At 42.8% G+C, this 18,163-nt stretch overlaps 1 protein-coding gene across 1 annotated transcript in view; it reads left to right on the top strand.

The window, feature by feature from the left end:
* The window catches only part of SUGCT (succinyl-CoA:glutarate-CoA transferase), a 1,605,135-nt gene that overhangs the window by 522,978 nt on the left and 1,063,994 nt on the right, over positions 1-18,163 (top strand). The gene's annotated exons all lie outside the window — the stretch shown is intronic.

The raw sequence follows: 18,163 nt of genomic DNA, 5'->3' as shown, positions 1-18,163 counted from the left end.
CACTATGAATATCTGGTGATGCCCTTTGGACTCTATAATGCCGCAGCCGTTTTCCAAGACTTTGTGAACGACATCTTCCGGGATATGCTCACCACCTCGGTCGTAGTCTATCTGGATGATATTCTCATCTTCTCTCCAGATATTGACTCCCATCGGAGAGATGTTCGCAAAGTCTTCGACCTCTTACGGGCAAACTCCCTCTACGCCAAGTTGGAGAAGTGTGTGTTTGAGCAGGAGTCCTTGCCTTTCCTTGGTTACATCATCTCTGCCCAGGGTTTGGCTATGGATCCTGTCAAGCTACAGGCTGTAATGGACTGGCAGGAACCCCATTCTCTTAAAGCGGTGCAGCGCTTTATGGGGTTCATTAATTACTATCGCCAGTTCATTCCACACTTCTCAACTTTGGTAGCTCCCTTGGTTGCCCTCACCAAAAAGGGAGCAAATCCCAAGTTGTGGTCAGAGGAGGTCTCCAAAGCCTTTCTCTCGATCAAGTCACACTTCGCTAGCGCTCCCATCCTACATCGCCCCGATGTTGATAAACCATTTATCTTGGAGGTGGATGCCTCATCCGTTGGTGCTGGAGCAGTCCTTTTCCAAAAGGATGCTCAAGGTCGGAAGCATCCTTGCTTCTTCTTCTCCAAGACCTTCACACCAGCGGAGAGGAATTATTCCATCAGGGACAGGGAGTTGCTAGCCATGAAGTTGGCTTTTTCAGAGTGGAGACATCTCTTGGAGGGAGCTCACTTTCCCTTCCAAGTCTTCACTGACCACAAGAACTTGGTATATCTACAAACGGCCCAGCGGCTGAATTCTCGCCAGGCTAGATGGTCCCTGTTCTTCTCCCGGTTTCATTTTACTCTCCATTTCCTCTCCGGGGAGAAGAACGTTCGTGCTGACGCTCTCTCCCGCTCCGTAGTGTCATCGGAGGAGGAGGAGCCTCGGCTTATTGTCCCTTCTGAGAGCCTGAGAACTGTAGCTCCGGTTTCGCTTGAGTCTGTGCCCCCGGGCAAGACTTTCGTACCAGCTAACTTGCGACCGGAGGTTCTCTCTTGGGCTCACTCCTCCAGAGTGGGTGGGCATTTTGGGACCAAGAGGACATCTGAGCTTTTGGCGCGAACATACTGGTGGCCGCATATGGCCCAAGATGTCAGGGACTATATTCAGGCGTGCGTTTCTTGCGCCCAGAATCGGTCTCCTCGGCAACGGCCTGCTGGGTTGCTTCACCCTCTACTGGTGGCAGACAGGCCCTGGGAGATGGTCGGGATGGACTTTGTGGTGGGCCTACCCAAGTCACGTGGCTCCTCCATTATTTGGGTTGTCACCGACCATTTCTCTAAGATGGTGCATTTGGTGCCGCTTCCTCGGTTACCCTCAGCACGGGCCTTGGCGGTGTTGTTCATTAAGCACGTTTTCCGATTGCATGGTATGCCTGATAAGATTGTCAGCAATCGGGGTCCCCAGTTCGCGTCTCGGTTTTGGAGAGAGCTCTGCCATTTACTCAGCATAGAGTTAAACCTCTCCTCTGCATACCATCCCGAGACGAATGGGTTGGTGGAGAGAACCAACCAGACTCTGGTGACATATTTACGACATTTCGTCTCTGCTAGGCAGGATGACTGGGCATCTTTGCTACCTTGGGCGGAATTTGCCTTGAAGAACGCCGTAGCCGATTCCACTGGTCAAACTCCTTTTCTCCTTAATTTCGGCCAGCATCCGCGTGTCCCTGTGCCCATGCCCGTGTCATCCACCGATTCTGGGGTGGCAGACTGGGCGGTGGAGGCACGTGACATCTGGGACCGCACACAGGATGCCATCCGGGCCTCCAAGGAGAGAATGAGGGTTTCGGCTGATACACACCGGCGCCCCGCTCCGGTTTTTGCTCCTGGCGACTTAGTGTGGCTCTCCGCCCATAACATCAGGCTGCGAGTTGAGTCCACTAAGTTTGCTCCTCGCTACATTGGCCCGTTTAAGGTTCTGGAACAGGTCAACCCTGTGGTCTACCGTTTGGCTATTCCTCCACGCCTTGGTATCACCGATACTTTTCACGTTTCCCTCTTAAAGCCCGTTCATTTATCCCGGTTTTCTGAGTCATCTGCTGGGACATCGGGTTCATCCACGGATGAGTTTGAGGTGAATGCTATTGTGGGGTGCAAGGTGGTACGTGGCAAGAAATTTTATCTGGTGGACTGGAAGGGTCACGGCCCAGAGGATAGAACCTGGGAGCCTGTGGAGCACATTCGGGCTCCGCTGCTTATTGCAGCTTTTGAGCGTAGTGAGGCTCAAGGAGGGGGGGGCCCTAGGAGGGGGGGGTAATGTTAGGAGTCGAGTTTCCTCTGCTGCACAGGGGGAATCTCGATCCGTGTCTGCTGCGGTCTCCCATTCAGCATCGGCCGCAGTGGGCTCTGCTCAGCGGAGACGTCACTCCCAGCGTCTCGCTGAGGCTGATTCGGTGCATAGGGTGACTACTGCCTTTTCTGGCTTTCCTATGGTACCCTGCACTGATCTGCGGCGAGCAGGCCTCTCTGGGACTAAGTCCTTATTTACACACACTGAGCATGCCCAGGGCAAGGTCTCCCATTGGAGGTCGAGGGTCACATGTTCGGTCACATGTTCAGGTACTGCAGCGCGTCCCATTGGTCCTCCAGGAAGGTCCTGAAAGGGCAAAACTTTGGTAGCAGCTTCCTGTGCTGTAACTATATAAACTGCGCATGACCGCATGGCCATGCGCTAGTATCGTCTTTTGTCATATGCTTTGCGCCAATGTGGTCATGCGTTTGTATGTGTTCAGGGACCCGGCTGAAATAAGCACCTAGAATGCTGGCACCTCCGGCGAGGAGATTGTGTATAAGTGTGTTCAGGGACCCGGCTGAAATAAGCCCCTAGAATGCTGGCTCCTCCGGCGAGGAGATTGTGTATGCATGCATGACCACTCACTGCTCACATCTGGGTAGTTGGCCTGTGCCTCTGTGAAAGTCTAACAGGGCACAGAGCCTGCCTCTCGCGGTTACTCTGTGAAGCTAACAGAGTTGGTATATACCGCCATATAGAGCCGCCATTATTTAGCAGCAGGTACTTTCCTGCACGGTGGATCCCGGGTTGCGAACGCACCAATTCCATTTAATAAACAATATATTTGGTGCGTTCCGCCAACCCTAACACTGCATTCACCATTTGTGCAGGTTGACTGTGTTCATGGTGTTCAGTGTTTTCTCACAAAGATGGCTCAGATGGCACCTGCTCCTTGTGCTGGCGCTGCCCCCTCAGCTAATTACTGGCTGTGTCGACAGACAATGCAGCCAGTACTTAGTAGAGGGGGTGGCACCTGCTCATTGGGTGGCTGCCATCTTAGATTTTGAGCGTTAGCGCACACTTCAGCACTGCTGCACCGTCTCTTCACTTACCGTGTATGGACAGCTGGTCAGAGCAGAGTTCAAGTGTGTCGTGACATCATGAGGTTCATAAAATGGCATTGCAGGCTTTATTCGGCCCACGAGCCTTGAGTTTGGCACCTGTAATATATATGAATGCACTTTGCATTTTATTACCACAGTATTATTCTAGATCAGGGGTGGGCAATTAATTTTCCCGAGGGGCCACATGAGAGATCATGACTGTTTTGGAGGGCCGAACCAATAGGGTGAAATTAATTCTACTCAATATTATTATCAATATATTATAATTATTATATAATTAATAATTATATTATTAATATTAATTGTATCACTTAATATTGAGCAGAATTAAGTATGCTGACATCCCCCTATATATCATTTGAATCCGAGTATAGCCCCTTCTGTATATCGTATGAGCCCCCCACAGACCCTTATATACTGTAAGAGCCCCACACAACCTCCCAATATACAGTATGAGCCCCACAGCCCCACACAGCCTCCCCCATATGTAGCATGAGCCCCACAAAGGCATCCCCCATGCAGCATGAGCCCCACACACCCTCCCTATATACTGCATGAGCCCCACACAGCCTTCCTCTGTACTGCATGATACCCCCATAGCCTCCCCATGTTCAGCATATCACCCCCATAGCATGTACAGTATACAGCTGACGTGATGAAATGACGTCAGCTGTTTCACAAGCTGATTGGTGGAGGAAGTGGCTGGAGGCCCCTCCTCCACCAATGCAGTCAGCTCAGATGGAGACAGCGCGAGTGGGCAGGCATGGTGCGGCCTGTGGACTTCTGGCTTCCAGCCTCATGCAGGCCAGACTAAGACAGCCAGAGGGTCAAAAGTGGCCTGCGGGCCGCACTTTGCCTAGGTCTGTTCTAGATGGAGGGACACTAAAGGCCAATCTGTATCTTTATGCTTTTAACATCATCATGCCATAATTTAAGTTTTTAGAGGTACAGTATGTCAGACCATTTAAGCTTTACATTTATGTTAGGCTGTTGGGTTGCTTTGATTATAGTTTTGGAGTTATAGATTCTAAATACTATTTCAGCCAGTTGATTGATTAAAAAGTTAATTGTCTGTTCTTGTAGCTGAAACTACTGCATAGAATAGTCCAAAAATTACCATATAATGATATTCATGAGCCATCTCTGCTTTGTTTTTGATATCTGCATACCTGTAAGTCCATAAGTGCTGATCCTTTCATATTTTTGCTTGAACTTGGCCTTCAAAAATCCATGCAAGTTCTTTAGAGACCACCCTCTTTATATTTAAACAATTGATTTATAGCTTCAGGCATTTGTAAATATACAGAACAAAAACTCCGGACTCCATTCCCCCCCAAAAAGCATATGATCACCATGGTCCTGTTCCACAAGCAGTTTATGTTAGTATTCTGGTGTATCCCACTATTTCAAATTTGACAAAAAAAATTTTGTAACTTGTCATTGCGTATAATTTTGCTACGTTTGGCTTGTTTTACCTCAGTCCTGGCATCTTTTACTAAGTGGGCAAGCTTACCAGGGAGGAAACGTTGCAAAGCACGACTAACAAATTCATCATAATTTACACTACTAGAGTGGAGTAAGCTGTGACATAAATGGACGCCAGTCCCAAACTGGCATCCATTTCTAAAGATGATGCAAAGATTCACCAAATTAATTACGAGGCATACACTTCTTGAAGAATACCTAAACTTTCCTTTTTTTAAGAAAAAAAAAGAACTTCTGAAATTTTGCAAATCTCTTTATTAGGGAATTTGTCTTCATTCTTGTAAAAAAATGTAATATAAGTGGCTTCCAAACTCTTGCTTTTCCCCAATCTGTTTTTCTGTCTTGAACTCTATTCATATCAGGACATACTCATTTGGAGTAAGCATGATGGCAGTGAAAAGGTCTGCACTTGTCTTTTGCTCTGAGTGTTGTGTTTATCAAAGTAGTCTCCTGCCTTTGGGCATATGCCAAAGTTAGTAAGATACATGTGTCGAGCTGACCCTTTCACTGCCATTATCTGTAGTTTAAATGAGTACATTCTAATATCAATGCAGCTGAAAGCAGGAAAATAGATGGGAAAAGCAGGGATTTGAAAACCACTTGCAAGTCATACTTTTACAGTAATGAAGACACATTCCCTAATAAACTGATTTGTCAAGTTTCATAACTTTCCATGTTGGGCAAAATTAGAGGAATTAAAAAATTCCTCCTCTACGGTGTTCATTTTAGGACATGGTCACAAATCAAAGTCAAACATCAGAAATACTCTGTCTGATACCTCATTCTGATACTTGACTCTTATACCTGACTTTCACACATGGTCACAAATCAAAGTCAAACATCAGAAATAACATCAGAAATGCTCTGTCTGATACCTCATTCTGATACTTGATTCTGATACCTGACTTTCACATATCAAAGTCACAAATCAAAGTCAAACATCAGAAATACTCTGATACCTCATTCTGATACTTGACTCTGATACTTGACTCTGATACTTGACTTTGATACCTGACTCTGATACTTGACTCTGATACTTGACTTTGATACCTGATTCTGATACTTGACTCTGATACCTGACTCTGATACTTGACTCTGATACTTGACTCTGATACTTGACTTTGATACCTGACTCTGATACCTGACTCTGATACTTGACTTTGATACCTGACTCTGATACCTGACTCTGATACTTGACTTTGATACCTGACTCTGATACTTGACTCTGATACTTGACTCTGATACTTGACTCCGATACCTGAGTCTGATACTTGATTCTGATACATGAAATTAGTAAAATTAGTAAAATTAGCTAAAATTAGTACCTGGGATCACTTGAGCTTGTGGTGCAATGGTAATGCCGACGGCTGTAGCCTCTAGACACAGGATCTGCTTTTTTTCCGCCGATCCTTTTTTTTCCCGCCGGATCGGTTTTATTTTTCTGCCGGATCCGTTTTTGTCGGCTGGATCCGTTTTTTTCCGCCAGATCTGTTTTTTTCTGCAGGATCCGTTTTTTTTCCTCAGGATCCGTTTTTTTTCCGGCTCCGTTTTTGTCCGCCGGATCCGTTTTTGTCTGCCGGCTCCGTTTTCTTTCTGCCTGATCCTTTTTTTTACGCCGGATCCGTTTTTTTTACACCGGATCCGTTTTTTTTACACCGGATCCGGTTTTTTTCGCCAGATCCTTTTTTTTTCTGCCAGATCTGTTTTTTTTTTTGCCGGATCCGTTTTTTTTACGCCAGATCCGTTTTTTTCTGCCGGATCCGTTTTTTTTTTCGCCAGATCCATTTTTTTTTTACGCCGGATCCGTTTTTTTTCTGCTGGATCCGTTTTTTTACGCCAAATCCGTTTTTTTCGCCGGATCCGTTTTTTTACGCCGAATCCGTTTTTTTCGCCGGATTCATTTTTTCTTCCGGATCCGTTTTTTTTTACGCCTGATCCGTTTATTTTTACGCCGGATCCATTTTTTTTACGCTGGATCCGTTTTTTTTAACGCCGGATCCGTTTTTTTTTACGCCGAATCCGTTTTTTTTTCGCCAGATCCGTTTTATTCTGCCGAATCTGTTTTTTTTTAACGCCATATCCATTTTTTTTACGCCGGATCCGTTTTTTTTAACGCCGGATCCGTTTTTTTTTACACCAGATCCGTTTTTTTTTTCGCCAGATCTGTTTTTTTTTTGCCGGATCCGTTTTTTTTCGCCGGATCCGTTTTTTTTTTACGCCAAATCCGCTTTTGTTCGCCGGATCCGTTTTTTTTACGCCAAATCCGTTTTTTTTCGCCGGATTCATTTTTTTCTTCCGGATCCGTTTTTTTTTTACACCTGATCCATTTATTTTACGCCGGATCCGTTTTTTTTACGCCGGATCCGTTTTTTTCGCCGGATCCGTTTTTTTTTTCTGCCACCAGAAAAAACGGATCAGGCGTTAAAAAAACGTTTTTTACGCCGGATCCGTTTTTTTTACGCCGGCAGAAGAAAAATGGATCCAGCGTAAAAAAACGGATACGGCGCAAAAATAAACTGATCAGGCGTAAAAGAAAAACGGATCTGGAAGAAAAAATGGATCAGGCGAAAAAAAACGGATTTGGCGTAAAAAAATGGATCAGGTGAAAAAAAACGGATCCGGCAAAAAAAAAAATCCGGTGTAAAAAAAATAACGGATCCGGCGTAAAAAAAACGGATCCGGCATAAAAAATGGATATGGCGTAAAAAAACAGATCCGACAGAAAAAATGGATCCGGCGAAAAAAAAACGGATTCGGCGTAAAAAAAATGGATCAGGCGAAAAAAAAACGATCCGGCGAAAAAAAACGGATTTGGCGTAAAAAAACGGATCCGGCGAAGAAAACATCCGACGGAAGAAAAAAGGATCTGGCGGAAAAAAAAACGGATCAGGCAAAAAAAAAAACGGATCCGGCGTAAAAAAAAACGGATCCGGCGAAAAAAAAATGGATCCGGCGTAAAAACACCTGGATCCGGCGTAAAAAAACCAGATCCGACGTAAAAAAAAATCGGATCCGGCGTAAAAAACGGAGCCGGCAGAAAAATAAAACCGATCTGGGGGAATAAAAAACGATCCTGCGTCTAGACACTACAGCCGTTGGCCTTACCATTGCACCACAAGCTCGAGTGATCCCAGGTACTAATTTTAGCTAATTTTACTAATTTTACTAATTTCATGTATCAGACTCAAGTATCAGAGTCAAGTATCAGAGTCAGGTATCAGAGTCAGGTGTCAGAGTCAGGTATCAGAGTCAGGTATCAGAGTCAGGTATCAGAGTCAAGTATCAGAGTCAGGTATCAAAGTCAGGTATCAGAGTCAGGTATCAGAGTCAGGTATCAGAGTCAGGTATCAGAGTCAGGTATCAGAGTCAGGTATCAGAGTCAAGTATCAGACTCAGGTATCAGACTCAGGTATCAGACTCAAGTATCAGAATGAGGTATCAGACAGAGTATTTCTGATGTTTGACTTTGATTTGTGACCATGTCCTAAAATGAACACCGTACTCCTCAAAGATGGCACCATCTGCACCTGCGCAGTAGCAGCTCGGAGATAGCTGAGAGCTGCTACTGTGCAGGCACAAGCGGCGCCATCTTGGATGACGATTTTGTTTTCTTCTCTAGTAAGATGGCGCCGCCAGCGTATGCGCAATATCAGCTAATGGATCCCAGCGGTGGGCACCATTTTCAATTTGATTTTTTTTTCTCCAAGCTGAATAACATGAAAAAAATGTATTCTTGGCATGCTAAACATGCGATTATGCTACAGAGCAGGTTAAAGTATATACAGATATTCATTATGCAAACTAGGGGGCAGGTCAGTGAGGGATCAGTGACCTCTCAGCAGTCTGCATTATGAATATCTAATCAGGGCACTACGTGCCGACCCCCCTCCAGACCCGCCTTAGGGCTCAAGCATATCATTAACTACAAACTGAAAAAAAAGATTAAACAACAACCACAAGATGGATTTCATCAACCAAGGTATCATTGTAATCAGTATAATGGTGCCGACCTGACGCTGTGTGTAGGTTACTGTGCACAATCCTGCTGGCAGTTTCCCTTTAAGTGACTGTTCTGTACCATCTGCTTGCATATTTATTCACAACTGCCACGCTTCTTTTGTGCCCACTGCCCACAACTTTAGTGGCTGCCAAATGCCAATGCACTTCTTCTGGGCCCACCAATCGCATGTTTATTAGCTGCTGCCTCACTTCTCCTGTGCCTGCTTTTTCAGTGGCTGTTGCCACACCTCTTTTGTGCCTGCCACCTGCAATTTCAGTGGCCACTGCCACACTTCTGTGCCTTTTTTGCACATCTTCTATCGTCGTTGCCACACTTCTTCTGTGTCCACTGCCTGCAACTTCAGTAGCCATAGGCATACTGCTTGCTGCCTACATTGTCAGTGGCCACCGCCACACTTCTTCTGTGTTCACCACCCGCATCTTCATCGTCTGTCGCCACACTTTTTCTCTGCCCACTGCCTGCATCTTCAGTGACCACAGTCTCTGCTTCTGTCCTCACCACCTTTTTCCCTGAAATGAGATGTCATTAGGAGGCGGTAACATGAAGCAGAAAGACTGACAGTAGCACTGCTCTACAGATTCTATAACCTCCCTCAGCCAAATTGTTATCAGGGAGCAGTGATAGAAGCAGGGCAGGTAACACCAGCGCTGACCCCTGATGGTTATTAGTTTGTGGAGCGGCACTGCTATCACTCTTCTCCGTGCCCCTTTGTGATGTATCATTTCAAGGAAAGAGGCAGCGGGGATAGAAGTGTGGCAGCTGGCATTGACGATGCAGTCACATCTACATCAGCCTTCCGGAATTAGGACATTATTAGGTGATGGTGTTGACAGAAGCTGTGGAAAATCACTGCAGCTCTGCCCCATGATGATGTTCTAAATGGTTTTGGGCTTAAGGATAGATATTTATAGAGGCCATTGTAGATCTCAAATAAACCCTGTAATAAATTTGAAGTAAACCACCAGTCCTGATGAAGTGGCGGATAATTTTGTTGATTCTCATGTTTTCTGTCAGAATAGTGCAGATTAGCAGGAAAAAAAAGCCTTACAATCCTGGCACTTGCGGTGTAAACAACTTTTAATTGGAGGGTACAGACTAGAAAATCATTTTTAAAAGTCCAGTTGGATTGAATATCATATCCTCGCTTAAATGCTCCTTCAGGGAAATGTTAAAAAATTTGCTAGGAAAAATATATTCACCCAGGAACGCTCCTTCATACTCTTCCAGAAGGATTTTCCATACATGCTGCAGCTGCCTGAGATTGGAAATTGTAATACTAAATGAACAAATTAATTTACAATGTGCTAACACAAAAAAAGTGACTTAGTATTTTGGGATTTTTGCATCTTTAAATTGTGTTTATGTACTGTACTTTCCAATGTTATTGAAAGGAAATGTAATAAATATAACAAATAATTATATTAGTCATCTGGAAAGTCACTCGTAATAAAATAATACACATTAAAATAAGGCCTGGTGTCACTAAATTTTGGGCTTGTTATAAAAACAATGTGTCATAACCACAGATTGCAGAAAGCTGAACAGGTCATACTTGATTTCAATGGATATATTCACAGGAAAACCTTTCACACAAAGATAGACTTTCCTAATTTTGCATACTTTCCAATGATGTTGTTAGCTATTTATGTCTGTGAGTGTAAAAATCTCCAATCTTCGATTTTCAATATGAATGCTGTATGTTGTTAAGTGATGTAAGGTAAGTATGCTCTAAGGTAATATAGTATAGCAATCACAGAAGCACATGGTGCTTTTTGCACCTTCACTTACCTCCAAATAAACAAAATAATTATTTTTTTTCTGTCAGATGTATTCAATAAAAAATGCTTTCTCTGTGACTTGCCATGTGTAAAGGTTGCATTGCTTCTAGGGGAGAATATATCCCATATATGGTGGCACAGACTACTTTTTGTGCCACGTACAAATGGCCTTTTCATGTGTGTAAGGCTTTAAGATTTTATTTTTCTTATTTAAGACTTTAGTATTTGTATACCAAGCCAGGTGTGGGTGAAAAATGTAGAAGTGGTGCACTCTTATCTATTATAATTTCCCTCTGATTGTTCCACTCGTGACTTTAGCTTATAAATACTGATGTAAAATATTAACCAAATACTGAGCATGTGAACATGGCCTTAAAAGGATTGTTGTCCAGCTAAGAAGAAAAATCTATGGGCCTGATACATCACAGCTTTCACCCCAAAATGTTGGGGTAAAAGCTTTGAAAAGTTGAAAAATTTAGGTGCAACTCGGAGTTGCAAAATTTTTTTGCAACTTTTGTTGTTTTCATGCCAGTTTCTACCAGCTCTGACAAAAGAGGGCATTGCTGTAGTGGGACAGGGGCATAGCAGGGACATAACACCACAGCTTGTCTAATTCATGAAGCATTATGGCATTCCATGTACCTGAAATCTCACTCCAGTATCTGACTAGAGTAAGATTTCTGGCGAGGCTTACGAAGGTGCACACCACTCCTCAGGCACTCCAGATTCATGGAGATGTGTGAGATAGTGAATCAGCCCTTTTACCCTTGTACATATGGTGCAGCACCTGGCACACCAGTATGGTATAGATGTGCATATCTGTGCCCACATACAGTTATGCTCAAAAGTTTACATACCTAGCAGAATTTTTTATTTCTTGGCCTTTTTTCAGAGAATATGAATGAAAACACCAAAACATTTTCTCCACTCATGTTTAGTGGTTGGGTGATGCCATTTATTGTCAAACTACTGTGTTTTCTCTTTTTAAATCATAATGACAACCCAAATCATCCAAATGACCCTAACCAAAGTTCACATACCCTGGTGATTTTGGCCTGATAACATACACAGAAGTTTACACAAATGGGTTTGAATGGCTACTAAAGGTAACATCCTCACCTGTGACTTGTTTGCTTGTTATCAGTGTGTGCTTAAAAGCTGAGTGAGTTTCTGGGATCTAGGCAGAGTCTTGCATCTTTCATCCAGCCATTGATGTTTCTGGATTGTGTGTTATGGTGAAAGCAAAAGAATTGTCAACGGATGTACAGGGCAATGTAGTTGAACTGTATAAAACAGGAAAAGGATAAAAAAGATATCCAAGGAATTGATAATGCCAGTCAGCAGCGTTCAAACTGTGATTAACAAATGGAAAATTAGGGGCTCTGTAAAAACAAAACCACGATCAGGTAGACCAACAAAAATGTCATCCACAACTGCCAGGAAAATTGTTCAGGATGTAAAGAAAACCCCACAAATAACATCAGCTGAAATATAGGACTCTTTAAAAACTAGTGGTGTGGCTGTTTCAAGATGCACAATAAGGAAGCACTTTTTAGAAAAATGTGCTGCATGGTCGAGTCACCAAAAGACAGCCATTACTGTGCAAATGCCGCAAAGTATGTCACCTACAGTACGCAAAATAGTACAGAGACAAGCTTCAAAACCTCTGGAACAAGGTAATTTGGAGTGATGAGACCAAAATTTAACTTTTTGGCCACAGACATAAACATTACATTTGGAGAGAGGTCAACAAGGCCTATGATGAAAGGAACACCATTCCTACTGTAAAGCACGGAGGTGGATCGCTGATGTTTTTGGAATGTGTGAGCTACAAAGGCACAGGAAACTGGGTCAAAGTTGAAGGAAAGCTGAATGCAGCATGTTATCAGCAAATACTGGAGGCCAATTTGCACTCATCAGCCCGGAAGCTGCTCATGGGACGTACTTGGATGTTCCAACATGACAATGATCCAAAACAGAAGGCCAAGTCGAACTGTCGTTGGCTACAGCAGAATAAAGAGAAGATTCTTGACTGGCTATCTCAGTCTCCTGACCTCAATATCATTGATCATCAACATCAATATCTGATGAGATCTTAAGTGCTCAGTTCATGCTAAACAGCCCAGGAATTTACATGAACTGGAAGCTTTTTGCCAAGAAGAGTGGACAGCTTTACTCTCTGAGAAAATAAAGAACTTCATCCATAACTGCCACAAAAGACTTCAAGCTGTCATTGATGTTAGAGGGGGCAATACAAGAATTAAGAAATAATATAAAACGTGAAGAAATACGGCAGCACTCACCAATCTTCTATGCAGGTAACTTTATTGGTGCATAAACTTCACGGCACAGGGGTGTGTTCCAAGGTAATGTGAGGGCTGAACGACGGCCGATTCGCACCTGACTGGCGATTCCACGGGTTCAATCAGTGAACGGATGTGACGCCTTAAGAAGAGTGCAGATCCCTGCACCCTCCTCCGGCCTCCCCCCGCCCACTGACAGTACAAACATAAAATCACAATAAAACTTTTATAAAAACAACATTAAAAAACGTACACATGTAGCAAAAAGTTATACGAATAGAAGATAACTGGTGCTGGCGAAAATTAACATCTCTATCTAAACTCGCTGACTCGTGGTGGAGATAAACAGGTAACTAAAGGACCCTCCATTATAGAAAGAGTATATACCAGTAACTCACAATTTTCCTACCCGCCTGACCTCCCCGACAGGCAGTAGAGTATCTACGGCCACACCAAGCATAGTAAAACGTATCATATGTGCATTGATTTTATCTATATGCACTGATTCCAACAAACAACATGCAAAAAACTGTACATCCCAAAGATACAAATAAAGTATTATATATAACCATTAAAGCCATTCTCTCTATCTCCCCCTGTGATGTAAATGGGATCCGTCGGGTCTGACCCGTCTAGATATCGGTCAGGCTCCAATATATATAAACCCAAACTCACTATGCATCTGATATACAGTTAGACGGGACCAATGAGTGAGACCCGTTGTAGCGCTTGTGCGCAAAACGGCCGTCGTCTGTCTCGTCTCTGCACGCTCCCACACCGCTCCCATCTCATGCCTTAGCCTGTCTTGTCCCACGTTTGGAACGCTGTGCCATGTTTATTAAAGGACAACTACATAATTGAAGAGTTGGGGTGAGTGCTGCATTCATTTGTTTCTTCAACTTCTTGTGATTTTTCCATATTTTGGTCCACAGAGTCATGTGAGGTCTTGTTTTTTGTGGGACAAGTTGACATTTTTATTGGTAACATTTTCAGGCACGTGACATTTTTTGATCGCTTTTTATTCCGATTTTTGCAAGGCAGAATGACCAAAAACCAGCTATTCATGAATTTCTTTTGGGGGGGAGGGAAACGTTTATACCATACTGTGTTTGGTAAAATGGATAAAGCAGTTTTATTGTTCGGGTCAGTACGATTACAGCGATACCTCATTTATATCTTTTTTTATGTTTTGGCGCTTTCATACGATAAAAACTATTTTATAGAAAAAATAATTATTTTTGCATCGCGTTATTCTGAGGACTATAACTTTTTTAGTTTTTCGCTGATGATGCTGTATCGTGGCTCTTTTTTGCGGAACAAGATGACGTTTTCAGCGGTACCTTGGTTATTTATATCCGTCTTTTTGATCGCGTGTTATTCCACATTTTGTTCGGCGGTATGATAATAAAGCGTTGTTTTTTGCTTTTTTTTTTTACGGTGTTCACTGAAGGGCTTAACTAGTGGGACAGTTTTATAGGTCGAGTCATTACGGAGGCGGCGATACTAAATATGTGTACTTTTTTTGTTTTGTTTTTATTTAGACACACGCGTAATTTTACTTTACCCCAGGGGGGGCATCACATTATTTTGACAGATCACTGATCTGACACTTTGCTGTGCTGTGCACTGTGTCAGATCAGCGATCACACAGGCACAGCAGGGAGGCTTACCAGTGTTTTCTCTGAGCAGGCGCTGGTAAGCCACCTCCCTGCAGGACCCGGATGCAGCCCTGTGGCCATTTTGGATCCGGACCTGCAGGGAGGAGGAGGTAAGAGACCTTCGCAGCAATGCGATCACATCGCTTTGCTCCGAGGTACTCAGGGAAGCATGTAGTGAGCCCCCTCCCTGCGCGATGCTTCCCTATACCACCGGAACACTGCGATCATGTTTGATCGCAGTGTGGCGAGGGTTAATGTGCCGGGGCGGTCCGTGACCACTCCTGGCACATAGTGCCGGATGTCAGCTGACACCCGGCTGCGATTGGCTGCGCTCCCCCTGTGAGCGCAGCTGATCACGCTGGACATACTATTCCATCCTTGGGAAGTAGGGCCCACCCCACATGGACGGAATAGTACATCCAATGGTGAAAAGGGGTTAAGCACATGTTTGCTGTTAGTATGCTGGAAACTGCTTTACATTGACTGAGATGCTGGATTTGGTCACAAGAAGTCGCTATTGGCTAAGCATAACTGAAAGAATGCAAATACATATAGAATGACAGAGGTGGAGCTACAATCTGAGGTGATGTGAAACACAGGAAGAGGAAGTGTGTCCATCTTAGGGAGAGTCTGGTTTTAATTAAGACAGAAAGAAGAAGTGCCAGATTGGGGATCCAGCGACATCCTTGAGTAGAAGCATGTCACCAAGACCAGAGTCAGACCTTGACAGAGTGAAGCTAATTGGGCCTGTGACCAGAGACTTACCAGATGGGAGAACATTGTTTCCAGGTACGCCGCTGAGAAAGGAAAAAGATGGGGCCTAACCTGAGCAGTGCTAGGCGTTGTGGAGGAGTCAAGGCACAGTCATCAGCGGTACCTCTCATCTGCCGGAGGCGAGCACATCTGTCCATGTTTATCGGTTGTTTGTCTGGAACAGACCTGGGTCGATAAGTTAACCAAGGCCCACTGTGCCAATGCAGCTGGTAACCGTGCACGCAACTCATCACATTTTGCTGCCAAAATACTCGAGACTTAGATAAGACCTGTAGTTAGCTAAATAGTCATATTGACCATGACAGGCCACAATTATTGTCAAGATCAGCATCTGGGACTTTTGGTTTCGCTGTTTTGTCACCTGATTCTTTTCTACTAAGGATTCTGTGTTTGCTCTAAAATTTTAATTCACACCAAGGTACTGTCAAGGCACACACTGGATGTCAGGTCATGCTTGAGCTTGCCCAGGAGGGAGCGTCTGAGGGACATTATAGTTATGTGAAATCTGCTTAAGCTCTTCAAACCTCCTTTCCAGTTCAGCAGTTGCTACATTGGGCTATTTTTACAGTAATCTTCATTATAGTTGGGGAAGGATCATTCGTCTTTTTTCTCTGTAATCCTTTTGAGGCAGGCAAATATTTGGTTAGAGAATAGAGTTCATTCATTGTAAGATTGTAAGCTGTTGTGCTGTACTGCAGGTGAGCTCGGACTACATTCCCTTTCCATTGATCCAGATTCTAGTGTATTAACAGGTAGTCAGTGGGTGGTTCTATACTGGTCTGCCTGTAGGCAAAGATATAGAGAGTAAAGTTGACATATTAAAGAGCACCCCGTTATACAGCTCAAGGATCTTGGCCGCTGTGCTGAGTGTCTGTAAATTTCTTTTAATGTTTCCTCTCTTTCTGATTACGTATACTCACCAGTTTAAGTAAAGTACTTCTGATGAATGAACTGGTGTGGGAGTGGTTTTCCTCATTTGTGACTTCCCTGTTTCCTAGGGAGCCCACTCTAGTACGTGGCTTATAGAGGCATGCATCTTTTCATTTATCTTGCACTATTAATTTTCCTCTATATTCTCTTTGCGGGTCATGTGACTGCATGTATGTGATTTGCATACTTATGGTCATGTGACAACTAAATTCTCTGTTTCTCAAAGTTCTGAGGAGAGTCTAGTCAGCATCTGACTTCAAGTATTCAGTCATGTAGCGCAGAAATTGTCAGTTCACAGGTTCTAGGTTATTAGCGTTTCTTTCACGTGACAGGTTGTCTTTAAGTGGTAAACTATACTTTTTGCCTCATTCTATGAATGAATACATCAGGAAGCATGTATGAATACTGTTTTTAGATATACAGACATAACTCTCCAAAAGAATGCTCAGTATAAAGGTTGATGCTAATGCATTCATAATTGCATTAATTGCAATTAATTATTGAGATCCTGGTCCTAAGTCATATGGAAAGGCCATTAAGGTGTTGATATTGACTTTTTAGGATTGTTTCTTCTAATAGGTGTTGATAGAATTCAAGTCTGTGTCCCCTCTGAAGAGGCAATTTCCATTTTTGATGTTTGTCACTTATTTCAAGGCCAAAATTGGCTTTTTCCTTGAAGTTTGCCTAACCCTAATTTTAATTTTAGAGACAGGCCTATTGTGCTGTTCACCGGGGTTTCTCTTTCCTACCGGGATTTCATCAGACTGACTGGATCTCACTAACTGTAGTAGAAGTCTGCAATTGTCATTTTTAAGCCTTCTGAACAAATTTGTCATAAGTACAGGTTGAGTCAGTTTTGATAATGAACCAGTGATTTCTGCAGTCTTAGAAAGGACTTTGCAGTGTATGATCACTTCTTCAAAAATTGCATTCCCAGCTTTGACTCATGAACAACTAGGGGCTAATGAAATGGAGCACTAAATTTGTATTCCTTTTATCCCCCCTTTATCTTTTGTGCTGAACTATACTGATAATATATATACGGTATATCATAGAAATTAATGAAAGAATTATATTGCACAGAAATGTATTTAACATTGTTATTTCAGTACTTTTTATATCAAACAACAGTGAATCTATTTTAGAGCAGACTTATTTAATGAATGAATCATGCACAAGTAACCAGTTTTATAAATATCACAACCAAAGACAAATAAATAAGTTAGAACAGTAGCCATTTGACGTGGAGTCTGTATAAAAGTCCTATGTAAGAGTACCGTAATTATGATTTGTAAATTAAAGCAATATTAATATCTTAATTATCTTATGGTCTGCATATTAGATCTTTCTACTGTCATACAAAATAACAACTTGTACAATTCCCTTATTATCATACCTCAAGTGAGTCTATAAAATAGTCAAGAAATTTGCATTTCATCATCTACTGTTTTCGAAAGAACATTTAAAATGATCACTAAAACTGTTAAAAAATCTGTTGTTGGGGTCAAAATTCTAAACCTGTATTTCGTGATGTATTAATAAAAATGTCCTATTTTTCATCTTGGATGCTATTCCATTTCTACCATTTATTTGATTGTAATATTGGCCAATTAAATAAGTCTGTATTTATTTAAGTAGATACCAGGCCAAATTTTTCAAATCTAACACATTTCACTTTATGGGGAAATTAAATACATCATACTAATGCTTCAACATACAGTACAGACCAAAAGTTTGGACACACCTTCTCATTTAAAGATTCTTCTGTATTTTCATGACTATGAAAATTGTACATTCACAC

The sequence above is a fragment of the Ranitomeya imitator genome, chromosome 6, assembly GCF_032444005.1.
Source record: "Ranitomeya imitator isolate aRanImi1 chromosome 6, aRanImi1.pri, whole genome shotgun sequence".
NCBI lineage: Eukaryota > Metazoa > Chordata > Amphibia > Anura > Dendrobatidae > Ranitomeya > Ranitomeya imitator.
This window is presented reverse-complemented; position numbering and strand designations above follow the sequence as displayed.